This window comes from Psammomys obesus, unplaced genomic scaffold (assembly GCF_907164565.1).
Source record: "Psammomys obesus unplaced genomic scaffold, mPsaObe1.curated_primary_1811, whole genome shotgun sequence".
Classification (NCBI taxonomy): Eukaryota; Metazoa; Chordata; class Mammalia; order Rodentia; family Muridae; genus Psammomys; species Psammomys obesus.
Genome location: NW_026596256.1, coordinates 7,570,386 through 7,594,177, shown reverse-complemented (window position 1 = coordinate 7,594,177; position 23,792 = coordinate 7,570,386). Strand labels below are relative to the sequence as shown.

The window sequence follows — 23,792 nt, the reverse complement described above, 5'->3', positions numbered from 1 at the left end:
GGAAGATAAAGTTAAACAGATTATGGCCATCCATAAAGAAATACATGAAGCTGCAGCCAAACATTTGGTGGCTTTCAGAGAGGAAATGATTAAATCACTGAAAGAAATAAAAGAAACAGAGGAATGTTCAAACAGGTGACAAAATTGAAGGAAAAACAGGAAAATACAGTCAGACAGCTGAAGGAAACCAACAAAATGGTTCAAGATCTGAAGATAGAACTGGAAAAATTAAAGAAAACACAAATGGAGGAAATCATGGAGAGGAAGAACTTAGGAAAGAAAACAGAAACCACAGAGGTAAGCATAACCAACAAACTACAAAAGATGAAAGAAAGACTCTCAGGTATAGAAGATACAATGGAAAAAAACTGATGTATCTGTCAAAGAAAAAAATAACTATAAAAATTTCATTACACAAACCATCCAAAAAATCCAAGACAATATGAAAAGACAAAACCTAATTATAATAGGAATAGAGAAAAAAGAAGATGCCTGTCTCCAAGGCCCAGAAAATATTTTCAACAAAATCATAGAAGAAATTTTCCTCAACTTAAAAGAGAGGCCTATAAGCATACAAGAGGCCTACAGAACACCTAATAAATTAGACAAGAAAAGAAAATCCTCCTGCTAAATAATAATCAAAGCAGTAAGTATATAGAACAAAGAAAAAACACTAAAAGCTGCAAGGGAAAAAGGCCAAATAACATATAATGGCAAACCCATCAAAATCACACCTGACTTCTCAACAGAGACTATGAAAGCCAGAAGGGCCTGGACGGATATCATGCAGACCCTAAGAGAACACAGATGTCAGCCCAAGCTACTATACCCAGCAAAACTGTCAGTCCTCATAGATGGAGAAAACAAGATACTCAACAACAAAAACAAATTTGAACAATACCTACACACAAATCCAGCATTACAGAAGATACTATAAGGAAAAATACAACCCAAGAAAACTAACTACGTTGAAGAAAACACAGGAAATAAATACCCTCACTACAGCAAAACAAAAATTAGAAAAGCACACAAACACACTACCAAGACACAGGCTACCAAATTGGATGCGTAAACAAGGCCCAACAATCTGTTGCATACAAGAAACACACCTAAGTCACAAAGATAGACATTACCTGAGAGTAAAGGGCTGGAAGACAGTTTTCCAAGCAAATGGATCCAAGAAGCAAGCAGGAGTAGCCATTCTAATAGCTAATAAAATAGACTTTCAACCAAAATTAATCAAAAGAGGTGGAGAAGGACACTTCATACTCGTCAAGGGAAAATTCTACCAGGAAGATATGACAATCTTGAACATCTATGCCCCAAATACAAGGGTATCTACATTTGTAAAAGAAACATTAATAAAACTGAAACCACACATAGATCCCCACACATCAATAGTGGAAGAATTCAACACCGCACTCTCAACAAAGGACAGGTCAACAAAACAGAAATTAAACAAAGAAACAATTAACTCTAAAAAAGGTCATGAATCAAATCGACCTAACAAACATCTATAGAACCTTTCACCCAAACACAAAAGAATTTACCTTCTTCTCAGCACCTCATGGAACCTTCTCCAAAATAAACCATAGAGTTGGTCACAAAGCGAACCTCAACAGATACAACAGATGTATCCTATCTGATCACCATGGACTAAAGCTGGACCTCAACAACAACAGAAATAGCAAAATCCTACACACACATGGAAAATAAACAACTCCCTACTCAATGACAGCTGGGTCAGGGAAGAAATAAAGAATGAAATTAAAGTCTTCCTAGAATTCAATGAGAATGAAGGCACAACATACCCAAACTTATGGGACACAATGAAAGCAGTGCTAAAAGGAAATTCCATAGCACTACGTGCCTTCAAGAAGAAATTTGAAACATCTCATTCAAGCAACTCAATGGCTCACCTAAAAGCCCTAGGGGAAAAAAGAAGCAGACACACCAAAGAGGAGTAGACAACTGGAAATAATCACACTCAGGGCTGAAATCAATCAATTAGAAACAAATAAAACAATTCAAAGAATCAATGAAACCAAGAGCTGGTTCTTTGAGAAAATCAACAAGATCGACAAACCCTTAGCCAAACTAACTAAAAGGCAGAGAGACACTATCCAAATCAATAAAATCAGAAAAGAAAAAGGGGACATAACAACAGACACTGAGGAAATCTCAACAATCATTGGGTCTTACTTCAAAAGCCTATATACCACAAAATTTGAAAATCTAAATGAAATGGACAATTTTCTTGATCAATTCCACTTCCCAAAGCTGAATCAAGACCAGGTAAATCAATTAAATAGTCCTGTATCTCCTAAAGAAATAAAAGCAGTCATCAAAAGTCTCCCATCCAAAAAACGCCCAGGTCTAGATGATTTCAGTGCAGAATTCTACCAGATCTTCAAAGAAGAACTAACACCAACACTCTTCAAACTACTCCACAAAATTGAAAAACAGGGAACACTACCAAACTCATTCTATGAAACCACAGTCAACCTTGGTACCTAAACCTCACAAAGACCCAACAAAGAAAGAGAATTTCAGGCCAATCTCCCTTATGAACATTGATGCAAAAATACTCAACAAAATACTTGCAAACCGAATACAAGAACACATCAAAGGTATCATCCACTATGCCCAAGCAGGCTTCTTCCCAGGTATGCAGGGGTGGTTCAATATACAGAAATCCATCAATGTGATCCTCCATATAAACAAACTGAAAGAAAAAAACTCCTTAGAGAAAATAATCTCCTTGGATGCTGAGAAAGCATTTGACAAATTTCAACATTCCTTTATGTTTAAAGTCTTGGAGAGATCAGGGATACAAGGCACATATCTAAATATAGTAAACACAATATACAGCAAGCCTATAGATAACATCAAACTAAACGGAGAGAAACTAAAATCAATCCCACTGAAATCAGGGACAGGGCAAGGCTGCCCACTCTCTCCATATGTTTTCAACATAGTTCTTGATGTCCTGGCTAGAGCAACAAGACAATTAAAGGAGATCAAGGGGATACAAATTGGAAAGGAAGAAGTCCAAGTATCACTATTTGGAGATGATATGAAGTATGTATCAGTGACCCCCATAATTCTACTAGGGAACTCCTACAGCTGATAAACACCTTCAGCAAAGTGGCTAGATACAAAATTAACTCAAAAAAAAAAAAAAAAATCAGTAGCCCTCCTGGATACAAAAGACAAAAGGACTGAGAAAGAAATTAGGGAAACAACACCCTTCACAATACCATAAAGGACATAAAGTAACTTGGTGCGACCCTAACCAAGCAAGTCAAAGACTTGTATGAAAAAACAATTCCAGTCTCTGAAGAAAGAATTAGAAGAGATATCAGAAAATGGAAGGATCTTTGTTGTAGGAATTTTATTAATATTTACTATTGTTTTATCTTCTTGTAAAGCTTGCTATTAATCTTAAACAGCGTATAACCAAATCACCACACAGAGACTGGGTTTTTAGTTAACCTAGAACACAATGCTGCGCAATATTTACTCCCTCTTAAATCTCCATGCCCTCAGTTTTCTAACATTTAGATTTCCTACATTTTACTTGCTTTTTGTGAAATCTTAGGTCTGGTTCATGTTCCACGTCCTCCAAGCTCTCTCCTCCCGCTCTGCTCACCTTGTGCTCTGCTCCCCTTCTCCTTGCTCTCACTCATCTCCTGCCTTCTGGCTCCTCCCCTCTTTCCTGTCCTCTGGCTCCTCCCTGCTCAACATTGTGTCTAGTTGCTTTTATTTTGTTCCTGTTTACACAAGAGTTTAGATAGGATGCTTATAGTGAGTATCACAATGCAATATCAGGATTGAAACCAGAGAGTTGGGGGTGGGGAAATCAGCATTTGAATTAACAAGGGTAAGGCATATGTATTTTAAAAGAACATTATATCAACATATCTTTCATACTCATGGTTTGGCAGGATTAACATAGTAAAAATTACCAAAAGCAATCTACAGATTCAATGCAATGCCCATCAAATTACCAACACAATTCTTTACAGACTTTGAAAGAAAATTTCCCAACTTCATATGAAATAACAAGAAACCCAGAATTGCTAAACAATTCTCTACAATAAAAGATCTTCTGGAGGTATCTCCATCCCTGATCTCAAGCTGTACTATTGAGCAACAGTAAAAAAAACTGCATGGTACTGGCACAGAAACCAACTGGTGGATCAATGGAATCAAAGACCCAGAAACAAACCCACACACTTATGGAACACACACCTGATTTTTGAAAAAGAAGCCAAAACCATACAATGGAAAAAAGACAGCATCTTCAACAAATGGTGCTGGTCTAACTGGATGGCTACATGTAGAAAAATACAAATAGATCCATATTTATCACCCTGCACAAAACTAAAGTTCAAGTGGATCAATATAAAACCAGACACACTAAACCTGTTAGAAGAAAAAGTGGGGAAGAGCCTGGAATTCACTGGCACAGGAGACAACTTCCTGAACAGAACACCAACAGCACAGGCTCTAAGATCAACAATCAATAAATGGGACCTCATGAAACTGAAAAGCTTCTGTAAAGCAAAGGACATTGTTGTCAGAAGAAAACAATTGCCTACAGATTCGGAAAGGATCTTCCCCAACCCTATATCTGACAGAGGGCTAATATCCAGAATATATAAAGAACTCAAGAAGTTAAAAAACAACAAATTAAGTAATCCAATTAAAAAATGGGATACAGACCTAGAGAATTCTTGATAGAGGAATATTGAATGGCAGAGAAACACTTAAAGAAATGCTCAGTATCCTTAGTCATCAAGGAAATGCAAACCAAAACGACCCTGAGATTTCACCTTACACCCAACAAAATGCCTAAGATCAAAAACTCAAGTGACAACATACATTGGAGAGAAGGTGGAGAAAGGGGAACCCTCCTCCACTGCTGGTGGGAATGTAAACTTGTACAACCACTTTGGAAATCAATCTGGAGCTTTCTCAGATAATTAGGAATAGTGCTACCTCAAGATCCAGTTATACCACTCCTAGGCATATATCCAAAACATGCTGAAGTACACAACAAGGACATTTGCTCAACAAATGTTTGTAGAAACTTTATTTGTAATAGCCAGAAGCTGGAAACAACCCAGATGTCCCTCAGTTGAAAAATGGATGCAGAAATTGTGTTATATTTACACAATGGAATATTACTCAGCAATTAAAAACAAGGAAATCATGAAATTTGCAAACCAATGGTAGGAACTGGAAAAGATCATCCTGAGTGAGGTATCACAGAAGCAGAAAGACACACAGGGTATATACGCACTCATAAGTGGATATTAGACATATAATACAGGATAAACATACTAAAATCTGTACACCTGAAGAAACTAATCAAAAAGGAGGACTATGGCTAAGATGCTCAATCCACATTCAGAAAGTAAAAGAGGGTGGATATCAGAAGAGGGAGAAAACAGGGAACAGGACAGGAGCCTACCACAGAGGGACTCTGAAAACCTCTACCCTGCAGGGTATTAAAGCAGATGCTGACTTAGAGCCAAACTTTGGGCAGAGTGCAGGGAATCTTATGAAACAAATGGGAAATAGTAAGACCTGGAGAGGACAGGAGCCCCACAAGGAGAGCAACAGAACCAAAAACACAGGAGTCTTGTCTGAGACTGATACTCCAACCAAGGACCATTCATGGAGATAACCTAGAACCCCTGCACAGATGTAGCCCATGGCAGTTCAGTGTCCAAGTGGGTTCCATAGTAATGGGATCATGTCTCTGACATGAACTGATTGGCCTGCTCTTTGATCACCTCCCCCTGAGGGGGGAGTAGCCTTACCAAGTCACAGAGGAAGACAATGCAGCCAGTCCTGATGAGACCTGATAGATTAAGGATCAGAAAGAAGGGGAGGAAGACCTCCGCTATCAGTGGACTGGGGGAGGGGCATGGGTAGAGAAGAAGGAGGAATGATGGGATTGGGAAGGATGGAGGAAGGGAGCTACAGGTGAGATACAAAGTGAATAAACTGTAATTAATAAAAATTAAAAAATAGAAAAAAAAAAAAAGAGTGAGTTCCAGGACAGCCAAGGCTACACAGAGAGACCCCATAAAAAAAAAAAAGTGTGTGTGCTCTCACATGTGCCTGTGCCCACAATTGTATGTGTGCACACATGTAAATCACAGAGAGGGTAATGAAATACATGTACTGGAAAGCAGAAGGGGGAACTAACAGGAAAAGAGAATCAGTTGAATCGGCAGAGGAAGACAGTTAAGGAGACAAATACATGGCAACAATGTACAGTAACACAAATGCATGACGATACCATAACAAAATATATTAATTTTTTTAATTATCATTATTTTCCAAGAATACTTTTCTAGGACACAAGAGATGGCTCAGCAGATGAAGCACTTGCTCCCCAGCCTGGTAATCTCAGTTCTATTCACAGGACCCACAATGATGGAAGGACAGAACTAACTCTTGTAAGCTGGCTTCTGACCTACATACAATGCACACAAAAAAAAAATTAAATGTAATAATTGATTTTTTAAAATGTTTTTCTTCTTCCCTCCCCCACCTTTTTCCTTCTTCCTGAAAGTGTTCCTAAGCAGTTCCACATTCACTCTGAGTATGGCTACAATCAGAAGTTACACTTATTCAATGGAAGAAGTTCAAAAGATAGAGCATGCAAGAAAACCTAGCAGCTTTCACCACATTCTTTTCTAACATGTAGCTTTATTTTATGTACATGGGAGTTTTGCCTGCAGATATGTCCGAGCCCCACATGTGTGCCTGTGGAGGCCAGTAGAGGGCATTGGAACCCCTAAAATGGGAGTTACAGATACCTGTGTGTCACCGTGTAGGTGCTAGGAATTGATCCCTTTGGAAGGGCATGTAGTACTCTTAACCACTGAGCCATTTCTGACGCCCGCAGTACCATTTGTAATGACAATATAATCTTCACCTTTCTTTGAAAGAATTCCAACAAATATTTATAGACATTTTATCTGCAATCAGCTTCCTGGTACAATATAAAGAGTTTTCCAATTCTCATTTTATTTTCTGTCCAGATTATACTATATCTTCCCTAAGAAATATCCTTGCAAAAATGTCTTAACTTGATTCTAACCTGTAATGGTTTTCTTTTCCCTAACTTCAAGTTTATGGGAATTAGATGAAATGTAAAACAAACAAATAAACCAAAAATGTTACAAAACATGACAAGGTGAGTGTCTTAAAAGCCATAATTTCTTTAAAAGTTAATAGAAAACAAAACAAATGCAATATAAGGTGATACAGAATGAAGAAACAGCACAAAGTTGTTTAAAATAAAGATTTCACCCAGGCATAATGGCTCATGGCTGCAATCCCTGTCCTGGGGAGGCAGAAGCAGGAGGAATGTTACAAGTTCAAGACCAGCCAGGGCTATATATATCAAGACCTTGTCTCAAAAAATTATTTATTATTATTATTATTATTATTATTATTATTATTATTATTATTATTACTTTGTGGGGTTTTTTGAGACATGGTTTCTCCACAAAGCCCTAGCTGTCCTGGACTCATTCTATAAACCAAGCTAGCCTGAAACTCAGAGTTCCGCCTGCCTCTGCCTCTTCAGTTCTGGGATTAAAGGCATGTGCCACAATGCTCAGCTACAAAACAACTCTTTTTTATTTGAAATAAAGAGAATAAAATATTTAAAAATAATGAGAAACTCTAAGAACGACACAGTTTCATCAAGTCAATAATAAAAGGACAAGGAGGTAACAAGGGCAGTATAGCTTTGATGGTTAACATTAACTGTCTACTTGACAAAACCAAAAATCACCTGAGAAGAGTCTCAGCGAGAGAATGTTCATAGTGGACTGGCGTGTGGGTGACAGAGGTCTCCCACAAGTTCATCAGTCTCATTTTTTATGTGATATGATATATGTAAAACATACCATTTTAAACAGTTTAGTGGCTGTTTTTACTCTCATGCACTTAATCACCACCACGTATTCCTAGAACTTCTTATCCTAATAAAATGAAACCTGTAGCCCTTAGCAACTTATCCTACTTTTTGTCTGAGAATTTGACAACTCAGGGTAACGTAAGTGGAATCATTCAGCATGTCTTTTGTGAGTAGCTCCATTGACTAACATATCTTAAAGACTGACCTGTGCTGTAAAAGTATCAAATCTGCTTCCTTTGCAGACTGAATTGTGCCCAGAGGCTTATACACATTACATCTTGTTTACCTACTCACCCATCAATAAACTTCAAATTGCTTAACAAGTCCACTTCTTGACTTGTTAAGAAACCTTTACTTGTGTTCCTTCTTTCAGTTTTTTCCCCCCTGTGGTAGGATAGATTGCCTCAGTTGTAAAACCTGAATTCCTATGAGATTACAGCTGGCTTTGTTCAACAGAATGTTTGCTGAGACTGCATGTCTCCCATGATAGTCTGTCCTTCCTGACACAAACAATTTCAGAAAGGACAGACCACAGAACCACATGTAGCTCCCACAGCTGCAACAAACCCCTCACCTGCCCCTATAGAGGTTCCAGCCAGATTTTTCCCTTTGAGGACCCTCCATTCCCATGGGAAGAGGTTATCCTTTGCTGTGTATCCTAATAAATGCAATCATGTATTGAGACCAGACTCTGTTCTCTTCTCTTTCTGCTTTCAGTCTCTTTACTGTGTGCTCCAAAATCAAAGGGCTCATGGCAGAAGTAGAACTGCAGGTCACAAGTTAACTCTGATTTTTTTTTTTAACCACTAAACTATTTTCCACAGACACTGAAACATGTGAATACCAACAGCAATGCAAAGGAGTTTCTGTGTCTTCCATTGTTATCAACATCTGTTATTTGCTACTTTTGACACAGTCACCCTAAGGGGCACAAAGCTCAGGTTCTGATTTGCATCCTCTACTAACTACCAATGTTGGGCAGCTCTTCCTGTACTTTCTATGTGCACATCTTCTCTGGAGAAATATCGACTCATCTCATTTTTAACCAAACTGTTTTGTTGTTGTTGAACTACAGGGGTGTTGACGCTCTTTGAATAAACTTTATCTAACATATGACTGGAAAATATTTTTTTTTCTCCCATCTGGTGTATTACCTTTTTACTAATGTAAAAAGTAGAAAAGTCCTCAATGCCCAAACACTCAATTTTCATGGAACCCAACTCATCTATTTTTTATTTTGTTATCTGTGCTTTTAGTGTCCTTATGTAAGAAACCCAGTTTTCCCTGATTTCTTTATATAATACTTCTATGTTCCGGTCTTGAACACATTTTTTAGTTAGTTTTTACATTAAATAATAATATAAGTTATGAGCCCAACACATATTTGGAAAACACCTTCTTGATCAAGATTGACAAGTGATATTGCATGTGGTTATTCCTAAACATCTTACAAGTCAAAGGACAATGTATAGGTCAAACTAGACAAGAAGAAAATGCAGGAGTAGAAATGCTAACAAAAAACATACTTCATAGTTCTCTCAATGCTGCTATTGTCAACTGTGTCACAGGCTGTCAACCCAGCAATGACCCACACAGAAAACAAGAAATGAACAATTGACAATGAAACTTTTCCATGGATATTGAAATCTTGAGCACTAGGGAAACAGTAGAAAATTCTGGTTTTCTTGGTTATCAAAATAAGCCGCGTACTTCAAAGTGTCAGTCTCCTAAAGCAGCATGTTTAATTTTCACGATTGTTCACACAAATGTCAATCCTATCACTATGACATTGAAAGAAAGCTTGACTTTATGCTAAATTTTGTGTTAAGAATCTGATATGAATGTTTTTCCTTCTAATCCTGTATGCAACCTTTAAAATAGAGAAAGTGATTCCTACTGTCACTCCAGCTCCCCTATGTTAGGGGACTGAACGTCTACTACATGTACCGTTCTACTACATGAACATCTACTGAGATCAACTGACTGAAAAATGAACAAATTTGCTTACTTATCATGCCTACGTCCATCACTCATTTTTAAACTTTTGTGCAGTTCTTAGAAGGAAAACAATAATATGGTCAGTCATCTACAGAGAGTCTGAGTACACAAACATGAAATCTTTTATACTGTTAGCTGGGGCGGTCACACCCCACATCAAGTTACATCATTGCCATTGTTACAACCTGTTTCTTTATTTTTTAATTACATGTATGTGGGAAAGGTGCACATGAGAATAGGTAGAGGCAGAGGCCAAAGGCATGAGATCCTCATGGAGCTAGAGTTACGGGGAAATTACCAGCCACAGGATGAGAATGCACTGAACAGCTAGTCCCCACCAAGACCCTCCCTGTAATCTGCTGTTCCACAATGTCCCCACAGCTACATTCTTAACCTTCTTTTCTAGATGCCAGACTCACCTCTGGCAAGTGTTTACAGTCAGTTTACACATCTACCATGACTCATTCCTTTAATCTCCTGCTTTTGAAATGATCATTGCGTCCATCATAATTTTTGATTCTTATTTTTGTGTCGTGTTCTTACTTGCTGAAAAAATATGTATTTCTCAAAGACATCAATGTTTATTTTACAGATATGTAAACAGTGCCTGACAAAAATTAAATGCTTAACTTCTGTAAAAACGAATGCACATACCACTTCTCTTTACACTGACTTTAATGAAACTTCTAAATGTAACTGTTAACTGCTCTTTAAAATGTCTTAACACTTTTACATTAAAACTGTCTTATTCAAGGCTCAGTAGGAAAACATCTGCCTACCTACCACGAGCCTCAAAGAGGCACTGAATCCCCAGCACCACCAAAAACAAAAACCCTGTTTCCACTAAAGGCAGGTGTGGTGTTTTGAACAGTAGTCCCGGCCACTCAATGGAATTCAAGACCAGCCTAGGCAACACAGTGAGACACTGTCTCAAAAAGATTTTTAAATGAAAAATGTCTTATGCATATATTAAAAATATACATAAATATACATACATTGAATACTATGGGGCTGGAGAGATGGCTCAGCAGTTAAAAGCAGCTGTTGATCTTGCAGAGGACCCAGGTTTGGACCCCAGCATCCATGTCAGGTGGCTCACAACCGTCTTCCGGCTTCCCTCTTCTGGTCTTTGAAGGTACCTGCACACATGTGGTACACATATGTACACTCTGTCACACACACAGACATATAAAATAAATAATTCTTCAAACATAGCGATAAAATAATCTGAAAATACATGTTAATTCTGGGTGGTGGGTCTTCACATCACCTTTGGTTTGTTCTTCATACCTAGCTACTTGTTTTAGAGTAAAAAAAATTCTAAAGTGTATCAATTTATATGGCATATTCTAAAGACTAAACTACACATAAACCTTAATAAACCTGTCCCACCTATTCAAGAGTTTTATCTGTATACTGTTGTTGTACAATATAGAAAACAATTTAAATAAGCAAGCAACAAAGCTTGTAGTTCACAAGTCTACTCAATATTTAGAGGAGATAAAGTTAGTTCTTGTTAAGTAAAATGTACAATTAATAAATAATGATTTATGGCCCAGCATGACAGTGCCCCCTTTAATTCCAGCACTCAGGAGACAGAACAGGTCGATCTCTGTGAGTCTGAGACCTTCTTGGTCTACATAGAGAGTTCTAGGACATCCAAGGCTACATAATAGACTTTGTCTCAAAAAAAAAAATCAAAATAATATTGATGGTGGTAGTGGTGAGGAGGGTGGTGGTGGTGATGATGATGATGATGATGATGATGATGATGATGATTCAGACATGTAGCTGCTGGTAGGTTGGCTATTCTCCATGGAGGCCCTGCACCCAAGCACATGCAGGCATTTATTGGAATTTACACATAATTCCATTAGTTGGAGTTTGCAAAAAGAAAAGGACATGAAGTTGGGAAAAGGACCTGTAGGGGGAGTTCTAAGGAGAATATAAAGGAGGCTTTGTGTGAATATAATCAAGATTGTACACATGTATGAAACTGTCAATAAACAAAAATATTTTACTATTTTTAAAAACAAAAAAGGGCAGGTCTTTGGAAAATAGATTTTTTTTTTCAATAAAAACATACACACAAAATATTCCTTTTTAACAATTACGTATTTTTATGTGTCTGTGTGAGTCCTTGCCTATATGTATGTGAACCATATACATGCTGCTGTCGCCCACCAAGGCCAGAAGTCCTGGAACTGGAGTTACAGGCTATGACAGGGTTGAATGAGATGCTCCTCACAGTCCTGGGCATTTTAACCCCACTGTTTGGGGAGGTTTAGGCAGGGCAGCCTTGCTCGTCACTGGATGCAGGCTTTGAAAGCCTTGTGCCACTCCCAGTCTATCCTCTGCTTTCGGGCTGCAGTGGAAGATAGGAGGTCTCAGCTTCCTGCTCTTGGGGCCTGCCACTGCAGCTATGCTTTCCTCCAGAGTAGATTCTCATCCCTCTGGAATCCTAAGTCAAATAAACCCTTCCTTCTACAGGTTGCTTCTGATCAAGATGTTTTATCACAGCAATAGAAAAGGAACTAATACACTAGCAGGTGTAAGCTATTATACAGATGAGTATTATACAGATGGGTACAAGGAACTAAATCTTGGTCCTCTGTAAGTGCACACCTGCTGAGCCACTTCCCCAGCTCTACTCCCTAAATAGTCTATCATAGACAGTAGTTCTAACAGGTACTGTGGGATACCTATAGTCTCAGAAGTTGGTAGACAGAGGCGGGTGAGGTCTGTGAGTTCTAGCCAGCCTGGTCTACACAGCAAGCTCCAGGCTAGCTAAGACTACATACTAAGACCCTGTCTCAAAAAACAAAAGGAAAAGAAGAAAGCAATATAGACAGATAGCTGAGTTAAGATTCCATGTTAGCAATGAATTCTTAGAAATGATGAATAAAAGAACATGAATAAACATAAATTCAGCTTCCTCAAAATTGAAAACACCTATGTATCAAAGAACATTATTAAGATAAAGAGACCACACACAAAAGAAAAAAAAATCTGTATTATCATTTATCTGATAAGGATCTCATATCCAAAGTACAGAAAGAAGCTGGAGAGATAGCCCAATCATTAAAACTACTTATTGCTCTTTCAAAGAACCAAAGTTCATTTTCAGGTTCCCAGCATCTACCTCAGACCACTCACCACAACCTGTAACTGCAGCTCGAGGATCCAACAACCACTTCCAGCCTCCAAGAGCAGCAACACACACACACAAGACACACAAAAATAAAAAACAAAATAAATCTTTTTTAGTTGGTTGGTTGGTTGATTGGTTAAACTGTATTTTGGTTTGGGTTTTTTGGTTTTTTGGTTTTTGGTTGGGTTTTTGTGTGTGTGTGTGTGTAGGGTTGGTTTTTGAGACAGGATTTCTCTGTGTAGCCGTGGCTGTCCTGGAACTCACTTTATAGATCAAGCTGGCCTGGAACTCAGAGATCCACCTGCCTTTGCCTCCAGAGTACTGGCATGAAAGATGTATGGCACTACTGCCCAGCCAAATAAACTACTTTTTAAAAGAGGAAGGGTGGGACGGGAAGGGGAGGAAGGGGAGGTTTACAGGAGGATACAAAGTGAATAAAGTGTAATTAATAAAAATTAAAATAAAAAAGGGAAAAAAATCAATTATCAGAAAGACATTTTTTTTAAAGAGGCAAAGAACATAATAAACAAGTCTTCAAAAAATATGTAAATGGAAACAAATGTATGAAAAATATTCAAAGTCATTCATATCAGGAAAACACAAATCAAAAACATGAGTAGGACTGGGCATAGTGGTGCATAGCTTTAATTCCAGCACTTGGGAAGCTGACAGAACTCTACAATTTCAAGGCCAACCTGGTCAACTATGCAAGTTCCAGGCATAGTAAGACCTTGACCCAAACAAACAAACAAACAAACAAACAAAAAAAAATAGGTACCACTTTACACTCACAAGGGTTACAATAATATATTTTTTTGAGACAGAAAAATAGGAAGCTAGAGAAGGATCAGGAGATAAAGTGCCTGTCACACAAATATGAGGAACTAAGTTCAGATACACAGCACTCAGAAAGTTAGCCATGGTGGTGCACAACTATCTCCCCAGTGCTGAGGAGACAGGAAGAGGAGGACCCTGGAGCTTACTGTCCAGGTGGCTTCCTTAACCAGCAAGCCACATGTTAGTAAGAGGCTGCCTCAATATTAATGTAGAAAGAGACTAAGGAAGGCACTCACCCCCACACATACATGCACAGGTAGAAACCACAGACATACACACACCAAAATGGAGGGAGGGAGGGAAAAAGAGAGGGAGAGAGCGAGGGAGGGAGAGACGGAGGGAGGGAGGAAGGGAGGGAGGAAGGGTTACAAAGATGTAAAGAAATTAGCAACCTCACACATTGCCAATGCAAATCCTTATTTAACAGAAATACTACACACAACAGGTAGAGTTGAAACAATCCAAATATCCATCAATGACTGAATTGTTTGTGTTTGTAAAGGAATATTATACAGCAGTAAAAAGTGCTGGTACATGTTACTATATGTCACTAAGTGAAGGAAGCCAGGCATAAACAATCATATAACATTTGATTCCATATAAAATACCCAGAGTGAGTAAATACATAGAAAGAGAAAATAATTAGTAGTTGATATGGCTAAGGGCATTAGGAAATAAAGATAAGTAACTGCTAACAGTATAGGATTTTTATTTTGCATGAGGAAAACGTCTTAAAACTAAACAAAAATGGTGGCAGGCAAAACTGAAAATATGCAAAATGCCACTGAATTGTTAAATCTTAAAGTGGCAATTTTTGGAGTGTGGGGACATTGCGGGTGTGTGGTGTGCGCATGTGAGTGTGCTGATATGCAACATATGCACACATATGTGGAGGCGGCACAGGAAAAGGAATGTGTTCCTCCATCCCTCTATGACTTACTGCCTTAACACAGGGTGTCTCACTGAAGCAGAAGTTTACCCTTTCAGCTAGAGTGGCCAGCCAGCGAGCTCTCAGTATCCGCTTGCTATTCACAGCCTTGCTCAGCTTTTTACATGGATGCTACTACACATTAGAACTCAGGTCCTCATGTTGCAGGGCAAGTGCTCTTACCCACTATGCCACCTTCCCAGTTCCTAAGAGCTTAATTTTGTTAAGTGAATATAATTTTTTAAAAAAATCAATTAGCATTTATAATTTATAAGTATATAATGCTTTCTTTGTAAAAGTCAAACATGAAAATTACAAGAACAGTGGCCAGATAATCTTGAACATTAATGAGATGTTTTATATAAGAAAAGCTGAAAAAAAAAAAAAGAAAAGCTGAAGTTCAGTGTCTGCTTTCTCTCTCAGAGCTTCACTCAGAAATATTCATCTCTCATCAGCGCAACAGAATTTTTCCCCAGAGAAATTCACTCCCTCTGCAAAGTTTAAGTGGCTATTTCAATCATTAGAAGCTGAACTTAAACTAGACATCACTTACATAATGAAACATTAACACATTTCTAATTTCCTTAGAAGTTATTTTAAATCAAATTCTTTACCCAGCCAGAAGTCCTTATATATTAGTAAACAAAATTATCCCCAAATTTGTTGCTATTTTAATTATGTAAATGTGGCTATATATATTTACATGTTTAAATGTGTGGATGTTTCATAATTATCAGCACTCTAAAAATAAAAACAAGATTTTGCAGTTAAAAGACTGATTTCCCCAAGAAGGTCTATGATCATTACTGAAATAGTATAAATGTCTTCTAGTCTCAGCTTCTTGTAAGAGAAAGGGAAAATTACACATAAAAATGTCTCAACAAGAGTAAAAGGGGTATAAGAGAGAATAATAGTAAATGAACCTGATCATTAATAAACATAAATAAAAATATCATAATGAAACCTACCATTATGTATAATTAATAGAGATTGGGGAAAAAAAGGAAAAATGTCTGATCGTATCATTTTCTGTGTAAAATTCTCTAACAGATTCACATGGATGTCAAAATACAGTTTGTATCCAGCTTGTGATTCAGCCCAGGAGCTCTACATACACACTTGTTCTCTCTTAACTCAGTCCCTGCCATCCTCCATGCTCTCTCTTCTCTTGTACCTCAATAAACTCTGTCTGCTCCTAGCCTCCCATTCTGTTCTTTGTCTGTACCAACCACAAGATGGTACGAACTGTTCATCCTCTTGTTCTGTTAGCCCCTCATGCTAGGGATCCTTTTTCTTTAAGCGTCTTCAAAATAGGGACTGACATTTTCTGATTCTATACGCCAGGAAATGACACAGGTGGACACTGCATAAACTTAAAACATGAAAGGGTGAAAAACTACCATGATCTAGTACTAAAGCTAAATAAAGTACTACGGCTCATTTTCCTCCCTATAAGACAGCTGGCAATTGCATAGCAACTACATTTTACCATGTTTTTAAAAGGTACACAGCAGTCATTAGTAAAGAGCATCAAACCATAATAATGATTTTCTAGAAACCTAGTCTTAAAACCTATTTTGTTAACCAAAAGCATTATTTAGCTTGATTTGTATTCAATGAAACTTTATAATCAGCTCTATTTTATCTATGCTAGTAAAGCAAAATATTAGTGCAACATTTTTGTAAGGCACCTAAAAAGCTGGTCTTTTAAGCTGAAAAATTCCAATTGTCTTACCAATGAGAAAATTAACTGAAAGGTTTAAAAAATGTTATTTCTAGTGAAGAATATCCCCAAATTCCCTTAATGGTGATACTTTTGTCTCCAATAACCTTATTTTCATTGGTCTCCTAGATCAGCCAAAAATACAATTCACAGCACTCTTCTCTTTGTTCATCTAGAGAATGCATGGCCTTTAATACTTAACTGCGTACAAACTTCCTTCAAAACCTGGTCCCTGCCTTGGCACGGCTTCTGCTTATTTATTGTAAGCATCTGATGTACACCTACATTTGCTGTACATTAAAAGCTTTCTGAATTGAAATGTTTTGTCTAGAGGAGACAATGAAAGTAAATTTGGGAGAGACATTTAACATTCAACATATGTATAACATTTGGCACTGTTCAAAGGGTAAGCCATTGCACAGGGAGGGAAGAGAAAAGAAAGGAGACATAAAGACATGATCCCTTCCTTCAAAGTGTTCTACATGACCAACTGGGGCCTGGTATCATTATTCTTATCTGCATAGTATAGCTTGAACATGCAGTACAAAAAAAAATCTAATTATCATTATTAACAAGGTACCCATTTCTCTCACAAAAAGACAAGCTTCATACGGACAAGGGTTTCTGTCCCTTCAGTTAAGGGATGCTCCCTAAGTGCCTAGAGCACTATATGACAATGAAGGTACTGAATAAATATTTGTTCATTGAAAAGAATGCTGGAGGAGAGAAAAGAGAAAAAGAGGAGGAGGAGAAGAGAAATGCAAGCAGCAGAATTCAAGTAATGTTTTCTACTGAGATGGCATATATGCAAACCTTCTGCTCTCTCTTCATGCTCACTAACAAACACATTTTTGTTTGACTGGTCAGTTACTCAGGCCTAACATGACAGCAGAGAACTAAATATGATTCAGTGACAAAGTTCACTGCATAATTTAAAATCAAGCAATTGCATGTAAGCCCTAGAAAATACGCTAAGAAAAGAAACTTACGGGCCCTTCTATTACCTAGTTCTGAGTTCTTTTGATGTTAAAGAGGGCTTTCAGATGTTGTTCCTTCTTTGTTACCACACATTCCATTAGCTAAGATATGATAGCTACCATTTTTCATATATTAACTAATTTTTAAAACAACTCCAAATCAGTACTGTTATCATTTCACAGAACAGTAAAACTGAAGCCAGAGATTGGAAAGAACAGGACCTCTTCACAGGTCTTTATTCTGCCCACTGTCCCATGTAGCCTCCCTATCCCTTGAAGTTCTTTCTGTGCACTCTCGGATAGAACAGAGTAAACACTTTTAAGTTGTGCACCCTTTTTGTTGTCTCACCTAAAGTCTCACCCCATCTCTGAATAAAAGGATTCACGTTAACAAAAAGATAATAAAATTCGACTGGAAATGTTGTTGAAAACATGTTTAATGCCTTTCAAAAAACAAAAGTCAAAACATCTTTCAACATTCTTAGTATGAGAATCTCTAGTCTCCAATTTATTGTTCTTAAGAAATGGGAGCCTTGTATGTTTACAACTTTTCCTTCCCATCACTTTCCCTCCTGTTGCCCTGGAACACTAATAAAACACAGTACAGGGGAAATAATCAGTGCATTCTTACAAAGTGGGGAATTTTCAGTCCTGAGGAATTTCAGGAGTTGAGTCAGGCCAGTGACCCAAATAAGATGGCTGTTTGGGCCATTTCCTCATGCTGTGAGCATCACTCCTCTGTTCATTGAATACAGAGATTCCAGCGTCCATTTTATCTTTTCACATGCTGAGTATCTTAAAGGTCCAAAACTAAATGCTCCATCATTCAGTCTCTTTCTAAATATCAGCACACTAAAATTTGTTTACCGTAATATCCTTTATTTACATTAATAACTTCAATACCCCACTAGGAAATTTGCCCAAAGCCATGTCAGTTCTTAGTGTTATTTTAAACATTTCAAACCCATCCTTCATTACAATCTTCACACTTTGTCTTAACTCTATGGAACTCCCACCTGCAGGCTTCTGCTTTTCCACTCAGCCTCTGTTCCCAAGTTAATATTCATAAAAGAGGGTTAATCTCAACTAAAAATCACATACAAAATTCTTAATCTGGAATTAAGAATCTCTACAGTGTGTACCATTGATCTTCATCAGCCTGTTCCCTAAATATTACAGCCCTGGCAAATGTGTTGACTCTTCCTTCCTCTACACTTTTTCCCTGACCATGTCTTTATTGGGACTGTTCTATCCCACTCTCCTCTATGTACTAACAATCATGCAAATAGCCATATCCTCAATGTAAGAACAAGTTTGAGGCATATCAATCAATAAACACGTTCTGTCTAGTGCTTTATAAATTGTCCTAGCGCCCACATTATAAGGAAACAGTTAAACAGACTACCCAAAGTCACCAGAAACTAAAATAGTATTTGGGAGTAGGGGTAGAGTTATGATGTGTGTAATATATGCATGTATACACGTGTGCGTATACTTGAAAAGAGAGGGACATAGGGTGTCCTTTATCAGTCTACAAGTCTACACTTTATTTCCCTGAGACAAGGTCTCGTACTCTGGTTTTTGCTAGTCTGATGGCCAGCAAGCCCCAGCCATCTTCCTGTCTCAGACCATCTCCTAAGGCTAGGGTTACAGGTGTGTAGACCACTCTCAGATTTTCACATGTGTGCTGACGTCCTTATGCTTGTGCAGAACATCCCCTTATTCACTGATCCATCTTCTCAGTCTCACCCTGGCTTTTGTTGTTGTTTTCATGAAAGTGACACAGAGAGGCTTTATATAGTCAGTTGCTGTCAAATTGAGAATTCATTTCCATCTACTCCACAAGCTACATGCATGAACTCATGTGTGAAGCCTTAGCTTCTCATCTGTAAGAAAGGTATAATTGGGGGCTGCAGAGCAGGCTCAGCAGTCATGAGCATGGTCTGCTCTTCCAGAGGACCTTGATTCAATTTCCAGCAACCAAACGGGAGCTTCCAATTGTCTAGAACTTCAGCTCCTCCATTCTTCTCAAATCAATCTTTATGCAGTACAAAATCTTCATAAAAGTTTAATTCTATGTTTTATATGTGTTCAATAATTATCAACAGAATACAAGAATTTAAAACCATGTCTACTAATTCTGTTTCTTCCTCTGAGAAACAGCGCTTACGAACTTCCTTCCCCTTTTTATATCACAGGAAACCACCATATGTGGCATCATATAGTAACAAGTAAAACAGCGTAAATCACTATTTTGATTTACTCCTTTTGCTTTCGGCTATACACTATTAATTTCCAATTTTAAAATGTCCAAAGTCATAATTTTTATTTTAAAAGCCAACTTTTTAGTTAAGGCTAACATAAGTATATTTTATCAAGCCAGTTAATACCTATTCGTAATAAAAACTACAAAACATAAAGCGTCTTGCTCAACCCTATAAGCCAACCCCTAGAGTCAAACCCCTACTCTGCCCTCATTTTGCTGAAATTGGGGCCTGAAAGCTGATATAAAAATCTATTAATCTTAGATGTAGAAACATCAAAGGAAATAAGCTGCGTGCTAGCAACAAGCTAGGCTCCTCTGAAATCCTTAAAGAAACGAGGATACATGAGAAGTTAGCCCCCAAAGCCTTCCATATTTAACTTCCCTAACCATGGTTTTCACACATTACTTACACTTCACATCAAAACATCACACTGCCTTACATCAAGTAAGGCAGAGAGGAAAATATAAACAGTCCACTAAGAGAACTGCCATTCCTTATACAGAGACAACTGTGGTTCTACACAAACAACTCAGTAAAGCTTAACTATGTAACAGACAGGCTTTATTTCATTTAACCTTCAGGTTTCTTTTTTCCATTTTTTAACTTTTTTACTTATTGTGTGTGTATGGCTTGGTAGGTAAGGCACATACCACAAGGTTCACGTGGAGTGAGTTCTCCACTTGCACATCTACATGGATACTGGAAATCTAATCCAGGCCATTATGGGTGCACAGCAAGTTCTATTGCTCACTGAACCATCTCACCAGCCCTTTCCGTATTTCATACATAACACTAAAGAGTTAAGTCTAGTCTGACTACCAAATTTGAAACTCCAGTCTTTTGAAACATTTGTTTTTCCTGAATCTGCAATGACACATTTTACACCTTCCTCTTGACCCACATTAAAAAAAAAAAAAAGTAACTGAAACCAATTAATGAATCCTTGTAGTCCCGTATATTCAACTCCTGTTTAACTACCACAGTCCAGCTGTATTCCTCTAAAATGGAGTTAGTTTTTTGAGCCATTAAAAACTATCTTTAAACAAGGCTTGACGGCCCTGCAATTCCAGTACTGGGTAGGCTGAGGCAGAAGAATGGCAAGTTTGAGGTCAGTCGGGGCTACACAGAGGGACCCTGTCTCAAATATATAAATAATGACCTTCTGAACTATTAACTCGAAAAAGCTCTTCCCTAAACCTTTAAATGACCTGTTTCTACCGGCTCTTTGGAGGCACGGCCACTTTACTGTATTGTATCAGAAAGTGCAGCTGTCTTCCCGTCACTGCTAGAAGGAATGCAGTTTCCACCGTAACTGCTGCATCACTGGCAGCAGCAAACAGTAACACCCAGGCAGGTTTGGGGCAGACATCAGCCCCTAGCAGCTGCCCACGGTGCTGAAACTGAGGATAAAATGGGAATTATGGAAATTAACTACTGCCAGATTAGAACAAAAACAGGGCAATTTACCATAAGCAAGCAGAGAACATGCAGCAGAAGCTACCAAAGTTGTTTCCCTCTTAAGTACAGGTCAATTCAACAAGCGAACTCACAGAAGTTCGGACTTTCAACATCGGTTAAAACAAACAAAATGCAAAACAAAACCAATAAAAAGGCGGTGTGCAGCCCTAGCAAGGTCACATCCAAGCCTGCAAGCTGAGCTTTTAGGAAAGGAAAGGGGAGTGGGTGAGAAAGGAAGGTAGCGAGCGATAGCATTTTTTCTTTTTTTTTTTTCAAAGACAAAACAGCCACAACCGAATTTTCGCCGAGGACTTAGAGAAGTGTTAGACTAAGAGAAGTCTTCTAAGTACCCCTCCAGGCCACAGGCACCTCTGAAATGGAACTTGGGAAGCAAAATCCATAACCCGACAACTTCAGACCTACAAGCCCACAGGATGGGGTGCTAAGGACCAGTCTCCAGTACGGGCCTAGGCTGTCACTGCACCGAGCCGAGGGGCCGCCGCACCCAGGCCGGAGGGGGTGTGTTCTCCCGGCCAGGCCCGACAACCCCCGCCTACCGCTGCGGAGCCACTCCGGTTCTTACCTGAAGTCCGGCCCGGGACCCCAGGCTCGCGGCCACCCAGGAGAAGTCGCTACCCGGACTTCATGACTGAGTATCCGCACTGAGCCGCTGCCCAAGCAAGTCGGAGAAGAGACGGCAACAGCGGGCGGGCGGAAGTCCCGCCTCCCGCTCCTCATTAGTCTACGCTTGGAGGTAGAGAGACACTATTGGTCCGTAACGTTGCCCGTCAAGGTCCCGCCCCTCTCGCAGAGTTGCACCGCCTGCTTCGGCTAGGCTGGGAAAAGTGCCCAGTAGTTGAGTGTCATTCTGAGCCTCGTGATCCATCATCCCTACTAGGGAATTGATGAGGAGGGAGGAGCGACTTTTGGAAGCCCTGGGTGCGGTGGAGAAGCCACCCTGCACTGCCCCGGGCTGGTGGGCGGAGGATTGGCTCGCGGGGCGCGAGGCCCCAGCGAAGGTTGTGTGTCTGAGTGGCCCGCGCCTCTTCGCAGCTCCCACCCCGGCCCGAGGAGCCGCCGAGTGCCTTGCGCCCCTCCAGCGAGCAGGCCTGCGAAGGCGGGGAACGCTGGGCGACGCCTCGCGCTGGAATCCAGGTCGGGTTAGAGCGAGCTGCCCCAGGTCAGAGCGTGAACCCCGAGGCCTGGCAGGGAGCCACGCAAAAGTCCAAAGCACGTGATTCAGTCCTCAAAAGAGCCTTTTAAAAACCTTGTCACTCTCTGAGGAACTAAACTCATCCCCCTGGCTTCTCCTTATACCTTTTCTCTCCTAGTCTGACTCTTTAAGAACTTGGATTTAAATGACGTATTGGGCAATAGCCCTGAACAGCTACTAAACTACTGCTGCTTGTTTTTAATGCGGTTTAATGCAAAGATTGCAAGATACTGACATACCCTACTGGTCCTGCTGTAGCTTGAAATAATAAAGCGTCTTGGAATGATGCCCATTCTGGCATCAAATCCTTTAACATGGGTGTTAGGGAAGAGGAGTTATAAAAAGCAATATCGGTAGTTTATAGCCTCCTTTGCTTCAAGAGGCCTAAGTAAGTGGGGAACAGGAATAAAAAGATGTCCTGCTCTTTCTCCTTGTTCCCTTTTAATTAGAACCTACTGTAAGTAACACAAGCAATTGAAAAAGCAAGTCTAACGCGTTGACGACTTAATTCAGTGGCAGAGAACTTGCTCAGCAAGCAGTAGGCTCTAGGTTACAAAAAGAGAACAAAAAAGAATCCAATTTGAAAATTTAATTCATCAAAAACATTTTTACCTGGTAGCCCACAGTTATACAGTCAATGTATTTCATTTATTGAGAAGACATTTACTACTTCATAGTTCTGCTGTGACAGAAGTCATAAATATCAGGTTTGGGAATATTGCTATAAGGGCTAGAGTAACTACTATAGATAGACTTGCCATACCTTTAAGTGCATTTTTTATTATATTCTCTCAAAATGATTTTCTATATTAAATCAGATTTCTTACGTGATATAAAAGCTTTTTTTAAAAAAAAAAACAGCACACATGAAAACCAATTGTTAATTCCTTAGACTCTTAAGAGAACATTTCGCTTCTGTTTTCAGTCTGCTCTGTAGACCACGGTAAATATGTGGTTCTCTCAGTAATAAGCATGGTAATGAATTTGTGTTGCAAATGCTATAGTTTATAAATATATACCCCCTTGTATTGAATGAAGGCAAATTAGAAGACAGATTGGAAAATTGTGGTTTTTCAAGAATATAAAAAGTTTAATAGAGTACGTGACGATTTAAAACAAAACACTAATTATCTCCTCCTAAAAATAAATCATCTGGGTAAAGTGGGATAGGCCTAAATTCCCAGTCCTCAGTAGGATCAGAAGTTAAATGGCCTCTTGAGCTTTATAGCAAGTTCAAAGCCAGACTAGGTAACGTAAGACTGTCTTATTTACTGTGTCAAAACATCATG

At 38.8% G+C, this 23,792-nt stretch overlaps 1 protein-coding gene across 3 annotated transcripts in view; it reads right to left on the bottom strand.

The window, feature by feature from the left end:
- Rnf13 (ring finger protein 13) overlaps positions 1-22,008 on the bottom strand; it is an 81,638-nt gene extending 59,630 nt beyond the window's left edge. Inside the window, exons 1-2 of one of the 3 annotated variants that reach the window (XM_055596860.1) lie at positions 21,874-22,008; positions 10,945-11,118 (exon numbers count right to left, since the gene is read on the bottom strand). The gene's annotated coding sequence lies outside the window, so the exon portion shown is untranslated. The remainder of the gene's footprint in view (positions 1-10,944; positions 11,119-21,873) is intronic. The other 2 variants (XM_055596859.1, XM_055596861.1) reach the window with 2 other exon arrangements.
- Between the last annotated feature and the right edge of the window lie 1,784 nt (positions 22,009-23,792).